The sequence below is a fragment of the Rhagoletis pomonella genome, unplaced genomic scaffold, assembly GCF_013731165.1.
Source record: "Rhagoletis pomonella isolate Grant_MI unplaced genomic scaffold, Rhpom_1.0 Rhpom_scaffold_00008, whole genome shotgun sequence".
Taxonomy (NCBI): domain Eukaryota; kingdom Metazoa; phylum Arthropoda; class Insecta; order Diptera; family Tephritidae; genus Rhagoletis; species Rhagoletis pomonella.
This window is the reverse complement of record NW_023458562.1, coordinates 3230214-3257434: the sequence shown is the minus strand read 5'-3', so window position 1 is coordinate 3257434 and position 27221 is coordinate 3230214. Positions and strand designations below refer to the sequence as shown.

At 34.8% G+C, this 27221-nt stretch overlaps 1 protein-coding gene across 1 annotated transcript in view; it reads right to left on the bottom strand.

Moving 5' to 3' along the window:
* The window catches only part of LOC118744116 (glycerol-3-phosphate dehydrogenase, mitochondrial), a 296154-nt gene extending 272336 nt beyond the window's left edge, over window positions 1–23818 (bottom strand). The window contains exon 1 of the mRNA XM_036476846.1: window positions 23682–23818. The gene's annotated coding sequence lies outside the window, so the exon portion shown is untranslated. The remainder of the gene's footprint in view (window positions 1–23681) is intronic.
* Between the last annotated feature and the right edge of the window lie 3403 nt (window positions 23819–27221).

Here is a 27221-nt window from a genome sequence, read left to right as displayed (position 1 = left end):
GTTTTTTTACTAATCACTTAGCAAGTACAATAATAATTATTGTCTTTGAGAGAAGAAATAAAAATCAAATAATAATAATTTCGTTTAAGCGAAAAAATAAAGTTAAAATATCAATTATTATCTTTTATCTTTACTGGTTAAACTCAAGAGATAAAAATCATTGTAAATTGCAGTAGGACGAATAGTTAAACTCTTTTGGGACGATTACAACTTGTTGATTTTTTTTGTTAAAATTTAAAAATATAATTATTATTTTTCGTCCCTGATGTTTTGTGTTGTTTTAATAACATAATTCTTTGAATAAATATTTTCTAAAAACAGTATTCAAAAGGGAGTAAAAACTGTCCCCTTTTTTAATACATTTATATGCATTGCCGAAATGGGGCTAACAAAAGAGTGAGGTTATGCAACTGACATCACCTTGCTATTCCACCATGCTTTTTTCTTAAATTTTAACTCCCACCCACAGAGATGTTTTCTGGAAGCAGGAGGAAAAGGAAATTCAATCACCTTCAAAAAGTAGTGAAGTTTCTCAAAAATGTGTTCATAATAGTGCATGTTAGTATTTGCTTTGAACCAGCTTATTCACATCGAATATAACCTCTGATAGTTATTAAAGATAAATATTTGTACGTACATAATAGGGATGTTGCAAATGTGGAATATAGGCATCCGCGGATGCGAATGCGGATGTCAAGTATTTTTACGAAATACTTAATTGAGGTAAGTAAATTAGGTGATTTAAGTAAATAAAAAAAATTAAGGTTAGTAATTTTAAATAATATTTATTTTATTTAGTACTTGAATTTAAAAATTGGAACATTATATTTAATTAAGAGTAATTCTGCTGCCTTTTCAGGTTGCAGCCTGTTTTTAAAAGGGTCCTAAATCAAAACTGCGCCACTAAGGGCCGTTTGCACCATGTCTAGTTAATTGTAACTCCCAGTTAAACATCGTTATCGACGTTATCGACACCCATCATATAACATGTGATTAACAAATATCTACGTGTGAAACTTGACAATAAATATTTAAATTATTTTCGATTGGCACTGCACCAGTTGAGAGGACTCGCCGTTATATTTATTTTTTTTTATTGCGGTGCAAGAATTCCTTTTTAGAATTGCATCAGGACTGAAAATGTTGGATGTAGTCTCCTAACTTCCATCTTCACTTGAAGAATCAATCATCATGGCAACATCGTCGTTTAAACGCCGCTTACAAGCCAAACCAGGTGTGTCAGGTTTTTCTAAAGCTATTTCAAAAGAAATGTTCATTCTCAATCCTTTCCTTTCCTTTGATTGCTTCAGAATTTGGAGAACATGTACGTAAGGTCATCAGCGTTTTTTTGATTTTAGTTTTCGTAAATTATTTGAAAAATTTGTGCTTATAGCGAGCTAAAAATTGTTATTTTCCAGGAATGAACTTTTGCAAACAAATTCAGTTCCCAAAGTCGTGGCTGCCAGCCAAATCGGATCAAAATCTTGTATTTAAAAAAAAAAATGCACCTCTTTTTTATCAGCACTTGAATTACTAGAATCACGGATGATGAGTTGCTTAGTCCCGGGTGGCTTATTTGCTGAGCTCAACTGTTCCTAGGTGTAGGCAGTCACAATTAATTACTCACCGCCTTCGGTGCCATAAGCTATCGAGGCGTTTTCATATTTGGTGGAAAATGAACTCAAATTTTCAAGATATTAAATTCGCCTTGAATTGATCATTATTTGATTTGTGAACTTGGCTGTCAACTATTTCACATTCCATTTTATCTTTATTTCGCTGCGTGCTTATTTTGACAACTATCACAAAATTAAGGTAAACGATTACCGAGAGTCGATTCGTATCGAAAATTTAACGTCATTGCCTAAAATTTCCACTCGACTAGTGCAATAAAACGGAAAAACTTGGCAGCACTGCACATTTTTCGATTTTCGTCGTTTACGTACAATTTAGCCTAATTTACGACTTACGCAATGAGGCTGGTTGTTTTCGACCTGAAGACGGCGCAGTGTGGTTTAGCCCCGTACATTGTTTCGAGAAAATTAGGAGTAGTGGTACGGCTTTAATTTTTCGTAGGTAAGTTCTTATGACATAAATCAAGAAACGAGTAATTTGTGTGATCGGTTTATTTTAAAGCATACCTCCCATACAAACCTAACCTCAAAAACGCCTTAAAAATGCCATTCAAAGGGCAGTGATGAATGAAGGACTCCGAAATTTCGTCCACATATTCACAATAACAGAGTGAGTCAACATACACAAACTTAGAAAAATTGACTTACTTTAACGCATAGCTCCCATAGAAACCTATAAAAATGGTGCCTCATGTTTGGTAAAACTGTTTAGCCTTCAAGGTTAAAAACAGAAAAAAATTTTCTCTCGATGCAGTATGCCTAATGTGACCAACCGTACATCTTTCGGAAGTGCAGTACTTCAATTTTTTATAAATGTTTTTGCGTCAAAAAGTGTGACAGCGATTCACTAGCTGGTTACAGAATCTCCCCTCCAGGTCCTGTACTTCTCCGATCTTCTGGACGATCGTCACATGGCCGGAAAAGACTCTCGTGTTTCCCCTAGGGATTTTAGCCTAAAAACGCTTTCGCTAGAAGCGCTATAGCGACTGATAGACCTGTAGATAAGAAACGCGATTCCTCGTGACTCTTACAAGAGCTCAATATGCTTATTGCAAGAAAAGGTCGGTGAATACCGCCCGGAACACATTGGTAATGTGGTCAGAGGAAGCCTTGACGCATGAAGATTATGCAGCAGGAGCCTTTTTCGATATCGAAGGAGCATTCAACAATGTCACTCCAGAGGCAATAGTCAAATATGATCGTAATCTAGGGGTTGGAACCATCCTAATAAGGCTTATCTACAGCTTACTTGGTGACAGAACTGTCGTGGCGGAGTGGGTGAGCGTCTGCACACAGTGTAGAGTCAATAGGAGCTCTGGACTGCGGTTGTAAATGACCTTCTAGAGGAACTGGAAAAAGTGCGCTGTCGGGTGATCGTATATATAGATGATGTGGAACTTTTGGTTAAGGAGCGATTTCTATACACCCTTTCCGATCAACGGCGATCAACGGCGGCTGTAGTGGAAGCCTAACATTGAGGAAAGGGTAGCAAAGGTGTCGGTTGCCTTCTACTGCTGCAGGGGAGCTATTGGTTAGATTAAAATTAATTCATTAGCTCTTGGAAACCAGATTTAAGCCGATATTGTTTCAATGAGCCCTTGTCTGGTGGAACTCACTAGAGAAGGCTACGCTTGTAAAACAGGAATTAGCGGAGCATTATTATTATTATTATGTATGAATAACGGCATAGTAACATCAAGCCACGCCGCTCGCAGCTAACGGAGTATACAAATATAACGGCAGTGAGACAATAGCGAAAACTACATAACAGCAAAATAAGACTGCGGCGCGGGAAAGTAACAACATAGCAACGTGACTCAACGGATATTTTTCAACAACAGATTTTTGAGTATGGTACAGACTGCAGCGAGGGAGTTATGCAGACGGGTGAAATTATGCATACATATGTACACGTATATATATATTTTTATATATGAAGCCTTTTTTTAATTAGACACTTCTAACATGTTTCGCAATTGCAAAACATGTTCCAATATAAAGTTTGATTTTTGTGCAAAATGAGCATTCCCAGTTCTTTCTTAAAAAAAAAATGTGAAAGTGAATTGATCTATTTCAACTAAACAAAATATAAGTGCTTTATTTGATTAAAAAAAAAAATTGCTAATTTATTTTTTATTTTATTTTTATATATGAAGCCTTTTTTTAATTAGACACTTCTAACATGTTTCGCAATTACATAACATGTTCCAATATAAAGTTTGATTTTTGTGCAAAATGAGCATTCCCAGTTCTTTCATAAAAAAAAAATTGTGAAAGTGAATTGATCTATTTCAACTAAACAAAATATAAGTGCTTTATTTGATTAAAAAAAAAAAATTGCGAATTTATGATATACATATACATATACATATGTACTTCTATTTCTCATTTTCCCTAGCCTTAAGTGCTTGATTTGAAAAAAAAATCGAGTTTATGATTGAAACATGTACATACATATACATATATGTACTTCTATTTCTCAATTTTTTTAGCACTAAGTACCCCATTTGATTAACAAAATAAAACACAAATTTTTCGAAATTGAATTGATATAATTGAACTAAAAGATCTGCAGTTATGCAGGTACATTTACATATGTACTTCTATTACTACATTTTTCTACTATTAGTCCGGTCAAATTAGACCAAAAATAGGAGTGAAGTTACAAAAATTCCCACCCAGATGAAAAATGGTAGGATTGTTCAAAACGCCATCATAAATGAAATCAAGAAAGCCCTCATCGATCCGATACCTGGAAAAAAGCTACTCGGGGTCAAAGGTCACAAAAACGGGTTTTCGCGATTTTCAGCAAAACGGTAAGTTTATCATAAAATTAGTTTAGACCAAAATTGTATATGAGATAATTATCTATAACAAATGTCCAAATACTTTTTGTCCTAAGAGCCACCGTTTCCGAGATATAACGATTCAAAAAGTTGGAAGAGTTGTAATGGTCATAATATGCACACGTTTCCACGCCACCTTTGTTGTATTTATATTATATTATGCCGATCCACAGCTGCCTGATCCGAAAACTCCGTTACACATACAAGGAACAGAGAGATTCGTTCAATTGCTTGCTAGCGTGTTCAAACGACTTTTAGAACAGCATAGAGAAGAAGTTATGTCAGTGATATTTGAAAGCCGTGAAAAATTCCCTAGACATGAAAGCAAAAAAGACTTTCAAAAATAACTCGCTCTCGATTCTTTTTTCGTCTTACTGTTTCTTCTATGATTGAATTCAAATGAATTTTTTTCATTTACATTTAATATGTAAAATAAAAAATAACAAGTAATTTTTAGCAAAAAAAAACCCGACTTCAACTCCCATATAAAAAAAAAATATATATATATATCTCATGATCCACTGATCGGATCTCAACCAGATTTGACACTCTGAGACACTACCTTTCCGATGCAAAAAGAATTATCGAAATCGGTTGACGTGGTCCAAAGTTATAAAAAAAAAAAAAAAAAAAAATATTCCGACGAACTGATAACCTCCTCCTTTTTTGGAAGTCGGTTAAAAATAAAATAAATGAAATATAAAAAAATAATTTTCAACGCTGATTTCGCTGAATTTCGTGGATATTCGCAACAATGTTGTCGATTTTCGGAAAAAAGCGTTAAAGTCCAAAAAAAGGGCGAAAGCGCCCTCTGTCGGCCCTCAAAAACAAAAATTAATGCCAGAAATTGATTTCTCGACCCCAAAAACCCCCAGATACACATTTTGGCTAGTTTTCAATACAGCTGTTTCAACAGGTGAGCCACTTTTTGAAAAAAAAACTAGATAGAAAAAATCGCTGGCTCGAAATTTGTTTTAGACCTATGGTTTCTTTGGCAAAAATGCTTGAAATTACCCAAATAACCATAATCGCGATGTGCCTTTGATGCAAAAAATTTGACCCGCCCTAATACATACATATATGTGTATGTACATCAATTTCTTCATCTTTTTTTACCATTGATTATTTGAAATTCAAAAGCCTTCTACACTAAAAGTTATAAATCCAAACAGAGCCTATAAAAATTAAACTTAAACGAACATTAAAAAAAAGAGGAAACAGGTAGTTTTCTATGAAATGAATTTTTAAAGAGAATAAAAACTAAAAGTTTTAAAGTATCCACCTAGATATAAGTGACGTTTTTCAACAATATTAAACATTACTAGCTTTGAGCAACCCAATACAATTGTCTTTTTGCAACAATATTAAACATCACTAGCTTTAAGTGACTCAATACAATTGTCTTTTTTCAACACTATTAAACATTACTAGCTTTAAGTGACCCAATACAATTTTTCCCGGGCGATTTAATTGCTTTATTTTTTTTTTCCTAAATACAACATCCTGGAAGTTATTGAAGGTTTAATACCAAAACCATATACCGATGTACATGTGTAACAATACGATAATTACTCTATAAATACAAAAAAAAAAAACAAATTATTTTTAAAACCAACTTAAACTCTTTGCAATTGCATGTGAATAGAACCCAATATTCCCACTGCATGAAATAGTCCCTTTTATTGCATGCCAATTTTCAGCCGATGACCTACTGAGAAAGACATAAGTATTTTTCACAATTCAATTTCTTTTAATATTTTTATTTTTGAAAATGGTAAACGATAGCTTGTTTTTGCAAATTTTTAACCTCCACTTCTTTGAGATTAGCCGGTTATTAGCGAATTCGAGATACATTTTAAAGCATATAAATCAGATTAGATTTTGATAAGATTACTAAGCGCATTTTACAAAATAGATCGTTGCCTACGAATGCGAAAAAATTAAACGAGTACAAATATTCGCTTATCACAGCTTACAATAATATTTTACTACTAGTTATTGGTAATAGTTCGGCCCATACCTGTAGTCTCAAGAAGTGCAGGGTAAGTTAACCCGTAGCAAGGAACAGTTAGCAAAGTGTTTTAGTAAACTGAATTGCCACGTTAGGATTCCACCTGATAGCTTGTCGCTCATTTGCGAATCAGACTTAGCTGACTCTGAGTCAGAAGAAGAGTTCAGTGACGCCAAGTCGGAAGCTTCGGCACAATTCGGTCTTAAAAGAAGTACGTCACTTCCATCTTTTAAAGATCTGCTAACTGTATCCAACGAACCGGCGACACCTACCAGTTTACCAAATATTTCGACAATTTTTAAAGAATTCTTAGACAACGCTACCCCTGAACAGAAGAAATCCTTAATTAGGATTTGTGCCTCAATCATTAGGGAAATTACAACGGCGATCCGCTAGCCCTTGAATCGTTTATCGATAAAATTAATTTAATGGAAGATTTTGCAGACGTAAATTTTAATACATCTTTTATATCATTTTTGAAATCAAAGCTCGAAGGCAAGGCAAGCAAGCAATTCCAACCGAAGTCAATTCAATTCGACAAATCAAAAGATGCGTTAATAATAATAGATTGGCGCTTACACATATGTTAGTGTTTGGCCGAGCTTCTTCTCAATTTGTGTCGTGCGCCTTGATGTTGTCATACAAAGGGGAGGGACCTACAGTTTTCGCCGACTCCGAACGGCGATTGTATTTTTATTAGAAGCTGTTTTTCATGGCACAAATGCACTCGGAGGTTTGCCATTGCCTGCCGAGGGGCGACCGCTGTTAAGAAAAAAAATTTTTTTTTTTTTGATGTTGCTTTGACCAGGGCTTGCACCCGGGCGCTGCGGAGAGAAAGCGCGTACTACTTACCGCTACACCACAGATGCGTTGAGAAACAGAATAAAGCCAGACAACTCGAAGGTTGTAGCTAGGAAAATTGCATCTTTACATGTCATAAACAAAAATTATACGGAATTTGCTAAGCGTCTCGAAAAGTTTTCGGATGCATTAGACAATGTTAGAGCGTTCTTTGATCATTGAAGGTACGACACAATCTAAGGCCCATGAAATGGCAGTCGAGCAAGCAGTTAACGTTTGTAGACTTAATACTCGGTCGGATTTGGTCAAACCAATTTTATCGTCAACTACATTCAGTGATTCAAAAGACATGGTGACAAAAATGATAGTCGAACAAAATAATCAAGTGAAAGAGCGTCAAGTTTTAGCGTTTCGATCCCGAGTAAACAGTCCAAATAATTTTAGAGGTAGTTTCGGAGGTCATAATTTTACTAGGTACAACAATAATAATTTCAAATGGCGTGCCTTGATGTTGTTTAAGCCGTTATACCTACATACCTACGTGTATGTATGTAGCTAGTGTATCAGACGTACTGATTTTATCAGTACAGTATTGAATTTTCAACTCTCGTACTGATTTTATTAATTTCTTCAATCAGTATGCTAATGTCCTGATTTTTCTGATTTTTCAAAGTTTGTACTGAATTTTAAATTCTGAGCATACAAATTTGTAATAGGGGTCTTCTCACCGGTACTCGGTGCATAGTCATTTTTCCCCATGTATTTGGTTTGTGTAATATTATTTTACACAAACAAAATACTTTAGTTTTTTTTATATTTTTACATAACGCTGGATTTCCTTAAACCGTAATCTAAAAAGTAAAACGAAAATAATTTAATTATAGTCGACATATTTCAGATAATGTTTGATATGCGCAAGAAATTAATACAATAACAAGTAATTTTTAGCAAAAAAAAACCGACTTCAACTAACATATAAAAAAAAAATATATATATATATCTCTTGATCCACTGATCGGATCTCAACCAGACGTGGTCCAAAGTTATGCGGTAACATACATAAAAAAAAAAAAAAAAAGATTCCGACGAACTGATAACCTCCTCCTTTTTTGGAAGTCGGTTAAAAAGAGCAATGATTTTATGGGCATATCGCCGAGTCTATACCCAGCAGAAAAAAAATATCAATTGAAAAAAAATAACCCACTTGTAGTTAGCTTTTTTGCGGGATCTCTATAAAATATATAACTTGTTGTTAGTTACAAAAAGCTAACATGAAACTAGTTGACAAGTAATGCAGGAGTAATGGAGGAGGTTGTTTTCTTTAAACGCGTTTCTATTTAAATATCCTGCACTTCGCAAATACTTTTTCGAGTTGACGAGAAATAAAAGGAAGATCAAAATGTCTTATTATCATTTTGAAGTTATGCCTGACGAAGTTCGATTATGGGACCACGTACAGCAGAATATGTCAACGAATATGAAATGTAATAAAATAAATATAGTAAATAAGAAAAATTAAAAGAATAAAAAAATAGGGTTTTTCCTATTGATATTTTATGTCCAAAAGTAGTTAGTTAGAAGTTAGTTACATCAAATTCAGAGGTAACCAACCTTGACTGCATCTAATGCAGGAGTAACCACCCTTGACTATTTCGCGGCCATCGCCATAGAAATATAGTCAGCTTTCGTCAAAGAAAATATACAGATAATAAGTGACTTTTAGCTCCTTTCTAATCAACTTAAAGTTAGTTTATAGTTAGATACATTTCCTGCAGGGCACGTATATACCAGAGGAGCACAATTTATTTAGAAAGGGAGCTGACGTCACTTTTGTCGAGGGTTGTTAGTTTTCTCGAAAATAACTTTCAGTTTAATAACACCAAAATTTGAATTATTGAAAGGCTTTTGCCTACAACTTACAGCTCTTTGTTCTCAAATTATCTGAAATTGTAAAAGGGTTTTGCATACAAAACATCTCGCTGTCTTAGATATTCCTTTTTTAGCGAATTCTTAGCCATTCAAAGTTTTTGCGCAGTTGAACAAAGTAATTTAAGCCAGGAGGGAATTTGGATGAAGTCTTTAAATAGTGGTACGTTTCCACAGTTTAAAAAAATATGTAATTTTGTTTTTTTTTTCAATACCACACTCAAACGGAGCAACTGAGAGGATCTTAAGTATGAAGTTTGCTTTTTGGCTCAAAGAGAGACCGACTTCTAATTCAAATTTTTTGTTTTTAATATTGTTATTGAGCTTTGTGCCACGATTATATTTATTAGGAAGAATGGAAAAAGTTTTTGAAAGTTTACTCCAAATTAAGAGTAATTTTAAAATGACATGTAAAGAATTATTGGACTCTAAACACTGAAAATGGAAATGATTTCATTATTGCTATTCAAAAACTACTTTTTGAGCAAGAAACCAACCCGAATTCAATTATCATATACAAATTTAGGAGTAGCGTTAGTTTCTGCATGATCAAATGATCGGAGCTAAACCCAATTAGTATGGGGCCACTCTGGAGGTACCGCCTTTGTTATGAAATCGAAATCGGTTCACATGATCCAAAGTTCCATAGTTACATAAAAAAATAAATATTCAGACGAATTGATAACCTTCTTCTTTTTTAAGTTGAAATGAATAACCACCTTAACCAGCTTTATGAATTTCTACGTGAAATGCCTTTCACCAGAAATTGTTCCACATTCATGATGAAGTGGTGAAATTTTTCACCGAATATTCATGATAAGGCTGAACAGTTTTATTTTTTATGAACATTTTATTTATATACCAAAATATTGTTAAAAACAAGTACTCTGGCGATTTAAAGTATTTTCTGTTACTTACATTCATAAGTTTGTTTTGAATAAAAGTGTACTGAAAAGTACTGATTTTTACAGCATGAAAATGTCTAAAGTACTGAAAATCTAGCAACCCTAAGCTAGTGGTTGGTGGCGCGGCTGTACCCGAAAGCCGTACAGAGTGCTGGAACCTTCTTAAAAATTTGCTGGTTGAGTAAAAATATGCTGTATGTCTGGCACAATGCTGGAACTTTCTTAAAATGTGCTGTTTGCATAGAATTGGCTGTACCACGCGTAAAATGCTGTACGGTGTGTGCAAAAATGTTAAGGATTTTTTCCCACCAACCGAGGCCACCTGAAAGTTTATAGTGCTCTTAGCACTTTTTTATATTTGTGCGGATCTCGTGACTGCGCATCACGGTCGCCATTTAACGCGCTTGGTATGTGGGGCGTAGCACCCAAACCAAAAACTTGAGACCTCACCCACGTACTCGTAATGCGCAGCTGGAATGCGCAAAAAGACTTCACTGTGCCGCTGGGATTGCTGCTCGAACTCTGCACACACCTCGACCTGGTAAATGGCTATTCCAGCCTCGATGCACAATATTTAAATAACACACGCGAGACTGCTTTAGTTTTTAAATATAAAACTTCCTTTTATTACATTTTTATTTAATATTGCAAAATATGCAAATACTTTATTTAGGCCGTGACCGATCAATTGAATGTTGCGTATTCCAATGAACGGCTTCGAGGAAGCCGACTTGCAATACACCTTCTAAAACGTATGTGGATCGTAAGCTCGGCAGTGCTGACAACACACGCGATGTTATTTTATTATTTTGGGCAACGTTAGTGTTGCTATGTAAGATGTTACCACATCGCGTGTGATGCCATTACAACACCTACACTGGCGCTTAACATATGTACATATGTTGAACACGGCGCCTGCGGATATTGCAGACAGAATTGTCGCAGCACGAACTGTTATTAAGCTAAGGGAAACCGGATCCTTTTGTGACATAAACAAGTAATTTTTAGCAAAAAAAAACCGACTTCAACTCCCATATAAAAAAAATATATATATATATCTCATGATCCACTGATCGGATCTCAACCAGATTAGTATGGGACCACCTCTGAGACACTACCTTTCCGATTATCGAAATCGGTTGACGCGGTCCAAAGTTATGCGGTAACATACATAAAAAAAAAAAAAAAAAAAATATTCCGACGAACTGATAACCTCCTCCTTTTTTGGAAGTCGGTTAAAAAGGAAAAAAAAAACCTTTCTCTGCTGCAGCAAATGTTTTTATAGGGCACTTTAAAACACGTTACCTCTCAAGGGCTAGTGATGGGGGTTCTGACAGGCCATTGTGCGATTGGTATTCATTCGGTAAGACTAGGAATTCAGCTGTCAAGAAGAAGATGAAGTGGCATCATTTCCGCACTTTCTTTTAAACTGTCCAACCTTCGCGAGGCTAAGATGGAAGCATTTTGGCCCGCACTTCTGAACAGCTCTCAGGGATCGTAATTAGCCGCATTCAAAATTTCGTAATCCGCTCGCGGCATTAACTTAACCCAACCTAACCTGTACTTCTTTGAGATATGCAATAGTTGGTCATATTAAGTAGGCCACGTTTAGGTAAAAGAAGGCAAGAACTCTTTCTGTAAGGTGTGGATATTTATGTTAGGTTTTCGAAACACTTATGCACTTCAGGATTACTTGTAATTGCAATTTCAGCTTACTTTGAATTAGGAATGTTTGCCACAATTGCTAAATTCGGTGTTACTTTCTGAAAGAGATAGTAAGAGATGATTAAAAAATAATAATTTACCCTTTTACATTTTACCACGTCGTTTGAAAGTTAATTACTGGAGTCCGACCGATTAATTAGCATCGGCATCGGCTATTATCGGCACAAAATTGAGCATCGCCATCGGCATCGGCCTTTTTTCGCCGATTCTTTGCCGATTATTTGGAATTTCAATTCATATGTTCAGGTGAAGCGACAGACAACAGCCAACATCAAAATTCCACATTCGCAACATCCCTAGTATGTACATACATGTGTGTGTAATGTTGCATAAAAAGCTAATTAATTAAATTGTTTGTTTTCTTTTGTTTTGTTAACTCCAATAAATTAACTGATTTTACGAGTTAATACATTTATTTGCAATTTTTTATGGAATCGGCATAGGCATCGGCATCGGCATCGGCATCGGCCGATTCTTTCCCCATAAGCCGATTAATCGGTACCTGAAAAAAAATGGAATCGGTCGGACTCTATTAATTACCTTCATTATCTATAATTTCTAATGTTTGCATTATTTTCGAATAAAAATAGGTTTGGTAGCAGGGTAGCCAACTAATTTTTGAGAATTCCCCGATTTCGACAATGAAATTCCCCGATTCCCACCCATAGATATATCCTCATAAAAAAAAATAATGTATTTTGATATATTGCTGGTATTTCTGTTTGTTTTATTTTTAAATATGTATAATTCATCTCTGTATTCATAAACCAAACCAAACTTATTCATAAACCAAAAGAACAAAAAATACACATATAATATTTACATACATACAACGGTCGAAAAAATTTAGTCGCACTATATTTCGACAAGTTTTTACAATATTTTTTTTTTTTGTTAATTTGAGCTATTTTTATAAAAATATAGTTCTTTAACAATAACCGTTTAAATCCAAGTTTAAAACTTTTTGCAATATTAAAAAAACTCAACAAACATTCGTAAAGTGTCGAGCTTTTTAATTAGATTTTCTAGAAAAATTTTGAGTATTTTGAGTTTTGTAGCCCACTCAATTCTAGTGTAAAAATGTACTAGTTTCAAATACCTGCTTTTTTGCCAAAGGTGTTGCGGTTTCCTTCCATATAAAATAAATTGTGTTTATTCGTTATAAGAAAGCAAATGCTACAAAGAAAATTCTAAAAAATTAACGGTAATTTTTAGCTATTTGAAACTTTATTATACTAGAATTTTCTACTTTAATTTTTTTAAATCATTATGAAATTAGTGAAGCCAAAAAGAAAATTTTTTCGTGCACTTAATTTCTCACAAAAAAAGTTCATCCGAGCTACCCAATGTAAACTGAAATTCCCCACAGAAAACGGTGCATTCCCCGACTCCCCACGCAAACTGAAACTCCCCGCAAATCGGGGAATTCCCCACGAGTTGGTTTCCCTGTTTAGTAGTTAAATCAGTCTTTACAAAAGAAAAATTGCAGATAATTGCAGCTGGAATATTAAGGGGATTATTGGCATGGTAAATCCGTGCAAAATAATTTATTGTGATTTTCTGCTAAGTAATAAAAGAAAACACGGAACTTAACCAGTTTTGTTACACAAATGTTCGTATGTGCGCCGAAATATATTGGCTAAAATTTTCATTTTTAATTGCCAGATATACGATTTATCAGTGAACTTGCGAATGTTAAAATTAATGCAGAAGCTCCGCGGTTGCGAATGTGAATGCGAATATTCTCAATAACCCTTGTACATATGTATGTATATACCAAAGTTGTGCACGTCAGACCGCGTATAACTTGAGAATGTATGGTCCACTTTGAGCTGTTTTTCCTCTTTTTTGCCTTGTAAATTCTTTGCGTACCATTTACGGTTGATGCATATGAAGAAATTATTTATTTGTGGAAAAATACCATAAAATTTTGATAAAAAAGATGCTAAATATGGGCAAATCCTAGCGTTGCGGACGTTATGTTTGGACGTTTCTTTTAACTTTTTTGCAGACAAAGACATTATAAGTTAACAATTTTTTGTGGTTTAAGGGAGGGTTTATAGGAGTACTTATGAGAACAAAATAATGGAAATTTGAATTTGTGTTAATGTCGGTGTATTTGCCTTCGAAATTTATGTTCGGACGTTACTTAAAAAGGAAGCGATTTTGATATGACCATCAAAGTCAACCGATTTGCGCAAATTGTCATGCATGGAGAGTACGATCTACAAAAATACTTTGAAGAGAAAATAGTAAAGTTTACAAAAGGTGATATAAAAGCAAACTAAAGGTTGGATTAACTTTAAAACAATTGTATATGTGCGTTCGGGACGTTACGTTACGGACGTTACTCTTTTTTCCGTTGAAAAAAGTGATTTTTTTTTAAAGCGATATTGTTGTTTTATTAAAAGATAAAGTGAGTGTTTAAACCAATGCTATTTAGAGCTCTGTTTCAAAAAGTAAGAGTGGCAAATCAGATTTCTCAAATAAATTTGAAAAGAAATATGAAATAAGAATATGTTGTACTATGCTTTTTTTGACACAAAAATGAGAGAATTCAAATTGCATGCATTTTTTGTGATTTTGGTTGACTATTTCTCGGATTCGCCCATATGTTAAAACATTTGGCGCTTACTGTTCTTTCGCGGTCATGGCTCGATTGCTTTTAATACGGTAACGCGAATTCTCGGATGTTGGACTTTTAGGGCCATATTTTCCCCGGTGGACGAACGTCTAGCTACAATCCGCATCAAAGCGAGATTCTTCAATATCATTGCGCCCATGCTCCGGTGGAAGAGAAGGATGAGGCGTCCAAGGATCTCTTCTATAAGCGCTTGGAAAGAACATATGAGCGCTGCCCCTGACACGATATAAAAATCCTGCTTGGCGATTTCAATGTCAAGTTGGGCAAGGAAGGGATATTTGGCACCACTGTCGGAAAGTTCAGCTTTCGCGACGAAACGTCCGATAACGGACTGAGGCTCATAGACTTCGCCGGGGCTCGAAACATGGTAATATGTAGTACTAGGTTCCAGCCTAAGAAGATCTACCAAGCTACATGGCTGTATCCAGATTAAAAAACGAGAAACCAAATCGACCATGTTGTGATAGACGGAAGGCATGCTTTCAGTGTTTTAGACGTACATACACACCGAGGGCCAAACATCGACTCGGCCTACTATCTTATTGCTGCCCAGATACGCACCCGCTTCTGTGCAGCAAAAAATGTGCGCCCAACAATGCAAGGAAAGCTTAACGTCGAAAAGCGCAATCAGACGGCCAGTGTATTTCTAATTTTTGTACAAAGTTTGAAATCTGAATTTATATGGTGTTTGTTGTATACCAGCTAGACTTTTATAAAAAACATAATAAACAAACGACAAATGCCAAATGCCAAAACCGGTCAAAATATCGCAATCCTTTTATTTTGTGGACCACTATATGTATGTACATACATGCCTAGCATATAAGTTCTTATGCATTGAGTGCAAATAGTCTTAGATCTGACAAAGGCACGACCTTCACCGATCGTTTAATGCAGAGGTTTCCAAACTTTTTTTTCTCGTAGACCCCTTTCAAAAATTTACTGGTTTCGGTGGACCCCCTGCTGATACATTTCTAACTAATCCCAAAGTTCGTAAAAACACGAAATGTGAAAATAAGATCTAACAATGTGAATTCAAAAACTAAACTCAGAGTGGCCAAAATAAAAGCAAAATATTTTCTTGTGCTCTATTTATAAAACTAATGTGATTACACACTTGTAGGTTTTAAAAAATAAAGCTCGTAAATACATCAAAATACTCTTTCACTCGGAGGAGTTATATTTTATAAGAGCACTGCGGGCGCTTGCGCTATTTACATTATCTTCACCATAAACTTATCAAATGTTCGGCTCACTCATGACTTTTCACTTGGAGTATATGTAAAATAGTTTATTTGTATTAATGGCATCATTTTTATTTTTATCGCTCCGAGTTTTAAAGTGAGGCGAAAAATATTTATCACATTTTTAAAACACAAAACTTAAAACATCAAAACGGTTAAGCTTTTTACGCCAAACTTTTAATTCAGAAACTGACAATAGAGACAAGGACGAGTTTAAAAAAATCTATGACAAATAACCTAGCAAGCAAGAATCCCAAAAAGTGTTCCACCGTCTCATCTTCTTCAAGGCAAGATGGGCCAATGGGCTTGTCATTTACGGCTATCACAGTCAGATGTTTGTGCCACCTGAAGTGACCAGTCAGCAAGTTGTCTGCAGTGTCGTTTGCTGAGAGCAAAAAATTAGGTAGACCTTGTGAGATTGAAGGCAACATGAGTTTTGCCCACCTGCATCCCCTCGATGCCTCTCAATCTTTGCTGAGCGAAGTATTCACCCAGTTTCTAATGGTGGCTTCGATTGCCGAAGGTAGGAGTGCTAAAACTGGTTGCGGACCGAGGAGTGCCTGGTCTGAGCCAACTCTGGCCAAATGATCAGATGTCCCATAATCAGGTATTCCTGAGTGACCTGGCACCCAGAGTAAAACAACCTCGTTATGTTCACCATCATATTTTAGTCGAGAGTTGCATTGCCGAACTAGTTTGGAAATACTTGAGTAGAAGGCTGTCCAATGCCTTAAGTGCAGCTTGGTTGTCACTGCAATCACGTAAACTCCTTCCTCTCCACTTATGTTCCACCACGTAGTCCATGGCTTTGAGTATTGCAATTACCTCAGCCTGGAAGACCGAAGCATATTCCCCTACAGAAAAGTGAAGGTTATCTCCATTAACTTCGAAAAAGACCTCAGATCATGACCCAGAGTCAGTTTTGGAGCCATCAGTGAAGATTGGACAATGTGTGAGTCCGGTCTCAGCGATGGAATCAAACCAGCATTCAGTCTCTGTGAACTTAACATTATAGAATCTCTTCAAAAAGATAATGGTGGCGTACTATCCTGTAGCATTGAAGAGACACAAGTGCTTAAATCTCTGCCGCCAGCAATTTTCGCCGCGCCCACTCATTGTCATACCAGCATCCGGTTCTTTTTAGTATGCAGGTAGCCTCTAAGGCTTCCCCACGTATGAAAACACAAGGTGACGGTAAGTGCAGCAGTGCATCAAGAGCACTATACACCACTCAAACAAATTAAAGTTAAATAAAGAGGCTATCAAGCAACCATTTTGGTTCTTTACATCGAAACCAGATAAATTTTCGTGGACCCCCATTTACAACTCATGGACCCCCATATTTTTTTCACGTCACCGTGGACCCCCGTCGAGTCTCCCGTGGTCCCCTGGGGGTCCACCTGGACCACTTTGGGAATCACTGGTTTAATGGATGAAATCTACTTTGTATGAAGTTTACCGTGTTAGGAAATATTTCGCGAGTGGGTGGGCTGAAAAAATCCTGGCCAGGATATTTTTAATTAAATATTTAAAACTTATTATTATTTTTTTAATTTTGTACTCATTTGTTTAATGAACGTTGGGTTGTCGATTTTTTTCCCGACCTACTTATCGGGTTGGCAGGTATGAACTGGTAAGTAATATTAGTAATTTTCACTCATCTCTTTAACACATTCTATAGGCTTTATGCTTTCGATTGGTATATATGCAATTTGTTCATTAAAGAAATGGGTGCAAAATAAAAATAATAATAATAATTTTTTAATCTTTAATTAAAAATATCCTGGCCAGGATTTTCAGCCAACCCACTCGCGAAATACTTCCTAACACGGTAAATTTCATACAAAGTAGATTTCATCAATTAAACAGATGGGTTAAGGTCGTGCCTTTGTCGGATCTCTTACTAAAAAAAGTGTATTTTAGTACAAAACGAAATGAAAAAAGCGTTTTATGTAATGTACATAAATGTGATATATGTACATATATTTTTACACATACATACATAAATCAATTATATCAACACTAGTTAAATCTATTTCTTCGAATGGCGCACCCTGTACATAAATCAGTTAGCGGTTGTTGTTTTTCAAAACATTTTATTCCTCTAGTTTGTCTTATTGGCACTTTATGTGCGAGAGAGTGAACAATTGAATAGTTGCTCTTGGAAAAAATAATAGAAACAAAAGGTGTTTGTTGATATTGTTGCTTTTTAAAAGGTAAATTATTTATTTTTTTACGCTTCTAATTGCGTTTTTAAAGAATGTTAACTAAATTAAAGTTATACTATAGGTACGGTGACAATTCGTACCGATTTTGGCGGGACAGTACCGATTTTGAGAAAATCGTCCCGCTGAATATTTTTTAAAAGTCGGGACGTATAAGTGTCCCGATTTTTCATATTTGTACCGATTAAGTCCCGATTTTCAATGTTTTCTTTATTCATTTATTAAGCTTCTGCCTGTACCCTAGCACAAAAACAAAAGACAATTTTTCGTACAAACGAGGTAGCACTTTCGTTATCACAAAGGGCATAGAATATAGCCACCTTATTAATAATATATAAATGTAATTAATGAAATTATAATAAATATTACCAATATCCTCAAAATATCGTGGATATGAAAGACATAAGCTGTAGATAGAGTAGCGAAAATATAAATAGGGAAGAGACATTTTAGCTTTCTTTGGCTATTCCCCTTTCGATTATTTAATGTTTTTTCGTTTTAACGAAAGTGTAGCTCGTTATGTCCCTATTTTTGGCCACCGAAATCTGGTCACCTAACTATAGGTTATTAAAACATAAAAAAGAATAAAATGGGCTGAGCTAAACACTGCAAGGAAGAGGAGAATAATTTAATAATAAGTTTAGGAAAACAAGGAAATTCGATGAGTAAGATATGGTGGACTGTTCCAAAAAGAAGGTGTCCACTACCCTTCATAGCTTAAAAACACCAGAAACACGACGCAGAAAACGAAAAATGAATACTGGCAATCGAAGGTGTTTAATTCAACATTAAAAAAGCTAACCCTTTTCTGTCCTCAAGAGAGCTGAAAACAGAATTCAATTTAGATGTAACAGGACGAACCATTAGGTACAAGTTGGCGGAAACCAAACTTCCAGCCAGAATCCCGGTACCGTTGCTGAGCCTTAAAAATAAACACAACAGATTTGCTTTTGCCATAAAACATCTTTTCCGTAAAAATTGGAAAAAAACGTGCTGTAATATGATGAGACCAAAATTAATATGTTTGGATCTAATGGAAAACAGTAACGGTGAAAAACGGTTAAGCACAGCGGGAGTTCCACTATGTTATGGGTCTTCTTCCCGGAGAAAGGCGTTGGTCCAATATTTTGGATAAAGAACAAAATTTGCGCGGTTGGAAACATATTACAGACGCTAAGGCTTTCCTATGCTGAAGAAGAAATGCCATTACTGCAGGATAATGATCCCAAACATGGATCGAAACTGGTAAGGTAGTGGTTTAAGAAGGAAAAAGTGCAAGTTATGGAGTGGTCGTCTCAATCGCCAAACCCCATTGAACACATTTGGGCAGACATTAAAGAAGAGAATCGGGCCTTTTAAAGCCAGCAATAAAGACGAATTGTGGCGCCACATTCTAAAATCGTGGTATTCCATTCCGAAAAGTGTGTGTGCAAACTTGGTGAATTCGGTGAACTGAATATGCGACGAGGTAATCTGGCAAGGCGGCGGTTTAGTAAGCAATTGAAACAATGATATTGAAGAATTTTTGGGTCAAAGTTTAATTTAGTTAGAAATATTACTTTGTTTCTATTATTTCTTCCAGGCCAAAATTAAAAGATAAGCCTCAATTTATTTATGGCTTATTGCACTTGCAAAAGAAGTCTAGATTTTAATTAACGTGAATAAAATGTACGAAATCGGAATGTATTTAAATGAAAGAGTTCTTCAAACAATAAAAAATATATGAAAGCTGTACGTTTCTATTACTTTTTTCCAACATTGTATGTATGCATGTACATGCATGTGTATGTAATGTTGCATAACAAGCCTATTAATTCAATTATTTGTTTTCTTAACTCGGTTAAATTAAATTTTATGAATGAATACATTTATTTGTAATTTTTTATGGAATCGGCATGGGCATCGGCATCGGCCGATTCTTTCCCCATAATTCGATTAATCGGCATCGGTACCTGAAAAAATTGGAATCGGTCGGACTGTATAGTTAATGTGTTTGTAGGGCTTAATTAAGTTCAATACAATATTCGAGGATATTGCGATTCAGGAGTAAAAAAAAAACAAAGAAATCAAAAATTATCTCAGGTTGATTTTGGCAAACCCTAAATACGATGTTTTTTATTTTTCGTATCCAATTCATATATAGCTCAATATCCTCGAACAAAATTTTTCTTAACACAGTTTGAAAAATTAATGCCAAAAATTTTCAATTAAAAAAAAATAAAAAAAAAAATCGCATCTGCATTTCACATCCATAAACATGGTTCCAAAGGATTTTTGGAAATAGTGCCACTACAGCTGAAAATATCCTCATACAAAGCTTAAAACTCGAAAGTGCCGGCATACTTCAAACTCTTGTAGGGTTGGCATTCCAAAACGGAAGCAATAGAGATTTCAGCGAAAGTATAAAAAATTTCATTATGAAACTAGGTGAGGATTTTGGGGGAGGCATTATTTATCTGAATTGATACTCTCACAATGTAATTACTAATAGTATTAAAGAAATTTGTTGTTAAATTATCTCCAATGCCGCCACCAAATTTTTATACAAAATGTTACTTATCACTTATATTTTGTGTGATATACTATATTTGCAATGTTCACGTGCGTATATAGTACTTTTAACATATACCTATCTCTTCACAAATTTTACCACTTTTCACAAACAAACAGAAATGAGAATGACCGATAATAAGAGCAAATGTGTGCTGTCAAATGATAACACACCACAATTAAGGGTTTTTATTAAGGTGCGGAGTTTTTTCAAATAAGTCAATATTTCGATATATGCATATCGAAAATTTTTAATTAAAATCGCGTGATTTTTTATTACACATTTTCGCCTGCGGCGCTTTTTTCCAATTAATCAGTACTTCTATATACATATGTATATCGAAAATTTGTAATTATTTTATTACATATTTTCGCCTGCGACTAAATACATACTTCGATATATATTGCGATGCTTTTTTTTATAAAAATCGATACTTCAATAAATCTTAAAAATGTTTAATAGAAAATCGTGCGATTATTTCGTTCTTTTCGTTTCTTTTTCGTTTTCTGTTTTTTCGGCATTTTTTGTTAGTGCGGCAGCACATTTCATTTCAATTGGTCTACAAGGGAAAAAGTGGGGTTGAATTTGGCTTTTTTGCAACTTTAAATGCACATTAGTTAAAAGTATAAGCCTCCGGTGGACGGGCCCTTCAAATTTAAAATCGAGGCTCACCCTAATATTTATTTTCTTTCAAAGCCTAAATCCATTCCGGAAAATTTTCCCCTATTTTAAACATATTTGCTTATTGCCGATTGTAGGTCACCAAAAATATGAATGAGCAAGACCTAGACTCGGACAAAAAAAATTGTAATTGCCTTATAAAAATACTTTAAACTCTGGGGTGTACGGCGAACTTTTTTATCTGCTGTAAGGTGGTACGGAATAATGTAAATACTTATGTTCATAACAGTAACTCTCGGAATTTTTATCACCACTCACGCATGGTTATTTACCGCAATCACTTCACGCATGAAGTTAATGTACAATTCCCACGATTAAATGTACTGACATACAGACGTCTTCACACATTTACATATCGTCGATGGGTAAAAGATTGTCGTAAGCGCCATTTTGACGATTTTTAGTTCTAGATGCAGTTATATATTTTGAAATAAGGTCTTTCGATTGGTGTTATCAGTTTTTAGATATCTCCTTTAGTTTCCGGATATTGACTACAATCTTTTTGATAATTTAGTAAAAATTTAGTTAGTGATGCAGCCATATTAAACTAATCAATATCTTAAAAATGGCGTTGTCCATTTTTAGATATCTTCTTTAGTTTCCGAGATATTGAGTAAAAAGTGTCGTTAATTTGGTAGAAATTTTGATCACATTTTGTCGTATTTCATACAAAGTGGGTGCCAAATTGTGGACAAATGACGCTTACGACAAAATTTGACTAAATAAAATCCTTCATAAACTCAAAACTAATTAACAATAAACATTAAACATTCAAAATTAAATAATTTAAGAATTTTGTGAACTAATAACATTTTCATTTTTCTATCTTCGCGGTTTTGAGAAATTGCATTCCAAATTTCAATCGCGATTTCCCACAACCTGCCGAAATTAACATACGACAATCTTTTACCCAGGCGACGCTATGTACATATTGATGTCCATATGTAGATTAGTAAGCGTGAATATTTGACTCAGCTCTGAAAGAACCTGTGCATAACATTGTTTCTAGTATGTACGTATGTATGTATGTGCCAACACATGTATTAGGGATGTTTCGAATGTAATTTTTTTCACATACGAATGTTAGGAATAACATTAAAAAAGCTATCATCTTAAGTCATCGTGTTATTACTTAAAAATTTTTTTAATTATTTGAACATTGAACGAGTGATTAACCTATAATGTGTTTTAATCCAGTAGTCAAAGATCAAAAGAGGCATATTATATTTCAGAAAAAGTAATTTTGCTACCTTTTCTCTCATGAGGCGATTTCTTTGAGGCTCGTATATAAGGCCGGCTGCACTGAAAAATTGTTCACTGCCAGGGCTGCCAACTATCCTTAGCTATGAGGTGCCATATTGAAGATGAGAAAGTGCCAAAATGTGCCAAATAGAAAAATAAAAGTGCCAAAAAAGGTGACATTCTTTTAAATCATTCCCATTTAGCAATAAAATAAGAAACACATTTTCAAAACAAACGTGCAATGATAAAATAAGATAAACCAGTTGAATACCCTTTATAAATTAGAAAATTTTGGTTGAGAAAAAGGAGTACCTACACGCAAAAGATTTCACAAAAATGTATTTACAAAAGTGCCATTTTGGCGCTTTGTGCCGAATTGAAAAATTAAGTGCCATTTGAAATAAAATAGGGCCAAAATGGCACGGTTTGAGCCAAGTTGGTAGCCCTGCACTAGGAACGCTGGCGGGTGGACCGCACAAATGTTTGCGGCCCAGATCTGTCAATTTGTCGTATTTTAGTTTAGTTTTCCACCAATCGAGAGAATTTTCACCGAGATGAGCTCGTTTTTCTTTATGATAGGCTTTCAATTGAGCTTGAATTTAAAATTTTTTTAATGTCTCCAGGTTCAACATCCGAGCCTTCGCTTTCGCTGGAGGAATCTAAAATTATTTCTAGGTTGCTTAGCAGTACTTATTGAAGGCACATCAATATTGCTTGATATACTACTTAACCGTTTACCGCCTGAAGCTAAAAGCCGGTTATTGTCCGCACCCTGGTTAGACTGACTTAGAGCCATTTCAACAATATTAGAGTGGACTCTCTGCCCATGTGCACATTCGAATTCGCAAAACATGTGTAAAATGATGCGAATCATTCGTATGACGGATGCGAATGCAAAGATTCTCAACATCCCTGACATGTATGTTTGAATGTAGGAGCGTTCATGCATATGAAATATGTATGTACGTATCTTGCTCACATGAATGGTACATGACAATTGTTAACTGCTTATCTGACCTCTAATGTGTTAAATTTAACACATTCATTTTAAAGACAAAAAATCACTGCATGATATTTATTTTTGCGTTTTTTTTATCGATAATCACCAACCTCATATTATTACATAAAAGCGCGCACAAGTACATTTTGCAAGAACTTAGCACTGATTACATCAGAGCAATTTACACCAATCATACCGATATATTAAGAATAAGTGTGAATATTTTAGTTAAGCACTCACTCTTACTTTTGTTTATATATTGGACTATACTACGCAGACAAAGTAGGTAGGTAGATATTGTCTGCTTTTATAGTTAGGTTCACCACTTCGGAGAATGCAAACTGTTGCAATCTTGCACCTTCTCATTCACCAGCGACTGTGCAACTAAAAACAGAAAGGAATTGCTCTTGCTAGTTTCGTGCGAATCGAGTTGATACAGGAAAGTGCTGTTGGAACTCTGAGAGAGCTAATCAAATAACATTTACAGTAACATCGTTATCTAAGAACAATCGAATAAACTCAACATTCACAATTATGAAAGCTTTAGATCTCCCAGCCAATTGGCAAAGCTCGAAAATCATTCTTAAGTCTTTCAATCAAATTACCTTTTATACATGTTAAAAAAAATATATTGTAGTAGGACAAATGATACCTTTGTACATACATATGTATGTATGAAAGTGTGTACATTATTGTACGTAACGGTACTAGAACGCGGCATTTGGCCTTAAAGTATATGACAAAAACGCCTTTTTAAATATTTGAACACGTCGTGAGTTCTCTATTGCGGGGAAAATTTTCCAATAATGGACCAGGCTTTGAAAAAAAGGGTAATGAGGGGGTGTAGAGGGGTTCCCCCCGATTTTAAATCTGAAGCCGCCGGAGGCTTATAATTTTTAGGTAATTAGTTGTTAAAGTTGCAAAAAATGTCAAATTCAACCTCACTTATTCGTTTGTACGGCGATTGAACTAAAACTTCGGTGCTGCCACACATCACGAAAAGATGTCGAAAAACAAACTGAAAACGGAAGCAGTGAAAACGCACGATTTTCTATTGAATATTTTCAGTAGATATGATTCGAAGTAGTGATTTAAAAAAAATGCGGCGCATGCGAAAATTTCCACTATATCGAAGTGTTGATTTTTTCTTAAAGCACGCCAATTTTTGATTACAAATTTTCAATATGTGTATATTGAAGTATTGAATTAAAAGAAAGGCACCGCAGGCGAAAATTTGTAATAAAAAATCGCGCGATTTTTTATTAAACATTTTACTTATATATCGAGGTATTGAATTAAAAACAAGTAATTTTTAAGCAAAAAAACCGACTTCAATTCTCTATAAAAATTTAGGAGTACCGTTAATTTTTTCATGATCCATTGATCGGATCTAAACCAGATTGGTATGGGACCACCTGTGAGACACTACCTTTCCGATGCAAAATTATCGAAAACGGCTGACGTGGCCCAAAGTTATGCGGTAACATACATAAACAAAAAAATGTTCCGACGAATTGATATTATATATATTATATTATATTAGATACTAGCCAATGCCCGCTTACTTCGCGGCGCCTAATAAGAGCTTTTCGTTGGCCAATTCAAAAGAGCGTTTAAAAACAAAATTAGTCTGTAAAGTCAAAATTTTTGATTTAAGTTGAAACCACTAAGGTGCAGTATCCTCCTCACACATAGGCCAATAATAGAAACCTGTGATACCATATGGAATACCTATCCCTTTTGGTGTCATGAGCTTTACCAATGGTCTTATTTCCACCCGTGAGATCTCTGCCAAGCATGCGTAATCTTTTTGTATGATCTTGCAACTACAACATTGGTGCGATGCGTATGCCAATAAAAGTTCTTATAGAGAAACTCAAGAGCACAGAAGTGAGTTTTCTGTTATAGGAGGGCCAAGAATCCTCGCTGTCATATAGGATGAAAAGTTTTCCGGTACATTGCTAAATGAGTCGTGTGATCTCTTTAGTATCTTTCAAATGGAGCAATTGATATACCTACGGTGATCTTTCCTTGTTAATTCACCACTTTTACAAACTTAACCCCATCCTTCATTTAGACATCTGAAAACTAAATTCGTATAACTTAAACATAGGGCCAAAGCAGAGCAACCACGGGGTTTCTATACATTTCGGTTGCAGCGCCATCCATTGGGTTCATTTTCTGTAAAACCATTGCTTACCATAAAATGAATACGTGTTATGAATTTCAACCTTAACTCCAGCGGCACTAATTGGGTAAATTTTTATCAAAAGAATTTTCCATCATACAGGTACATAGCTCACATTTAAAATTTGAACGAAATCGGTTAATAAATACGATTTTTATAAATAACTCTACTCCAGCACCACCTAGCGAGTTTTCTAGTAGCATGTAATAATTGTATGTCAGATAACCTCCGACAATCTGACGGAACTCTATTCAGTGGTTTTTGAGTTTATTCCGAACAACGAAAACGGCTATCATTTTATGCAAATAGGTATGTAGGTATAGGGCAGTCTATAACGAAACCCGAAAAATCAAAGCTCCATTCTTTGTGCAAAATTTAAAAAAATTCTTCAAAATTTTCACATAAATTTTACCTTTTACTAAAAACTAAAAACAAGGTTACAATATTTCAATGGGATTTAGAAATCTAGGAGAAAATGGTTCCCAATCGAGTGATACTTGCGCGTTTACGTAAATGTATATCGATGCAGTCTTTCCAATAATTACCACTTTTCGCCATAAGTACGGTATTGATAAAAAATGTAGCTGTGTAGAATTTCAGGACGTTAGCGTAAGTAGTTCCAGAGATAAGCTATATGGGAAGTTCAGTTTGTATGGAAGGAAGGAGCCACGCTCCTTTCCTATGCACCAGTGCTAAGTTCAGTTTCCCAGCGTAATTGGTTTTAGAGATATATTGGTTTCTTACGTTTCAGTCTGTATAAGAATTTTAGGAATATCTCGAGCTACATACCGAGTAAATTTTTGGTCAGAATATTTATTTTCAAGGTGTTGCCAAATATGAACCAAGTCGGTGCAGCCGTTTAGTAATTTAGTGAAATACATTGTAAAGAGAACTGTATGAAATTGTTAAACGTGACGTCTCAGATTTCTTAATTTTTTGGCAGCAACAACGAAAAACCTTCCACACAGAAAAAAAAAAGTTTGTGGTTATATCAAGGCGAAATTTTGAGAACGGTCCGTTGCTAACTCTAAATATAAACTACGACACACTAGAAAAAGTTAATACGTTCAAATACCTAGGAATAATGATCGACGATAAACTAAAACAAAAAAAAAATTGATTCTATATTTTCAATTAAAGCTCTAGCAATATGTACATCGGTGAAAACTGCATTTAACTCCATACATTAGCTTTTGCGTGATGCGCTTACAAACATTCAGACAAGCATACCAAAATTTTATATTTGGCCCTATTAATTTTTCTTTAACATATTCTCAAATACTCTCGTTTGAATCCCATATGGCAACACTTAGTTTATATTATAAATTTAACTGAATTAAAGTTTTCAAACCCGCTTCAAGAATATTTCATTTATTTTACAAATTTTAATGAATACAATTTTTCAATCAGATGGCAAATCCCCTAAAAATATTTTAGCATTAAAATTTCCTAGCCTCTTTAGTTTGATGCCAATATTGCAATATTTAATTTATGCTATCAATTAAATTAAATTAAAGTTTTCAAATAGGTGGCAACCTTCCCCAAAAATATATTCAGCTGTAAGCCTTTGTAAATTTCTTTCTTTTGACAGCCATATT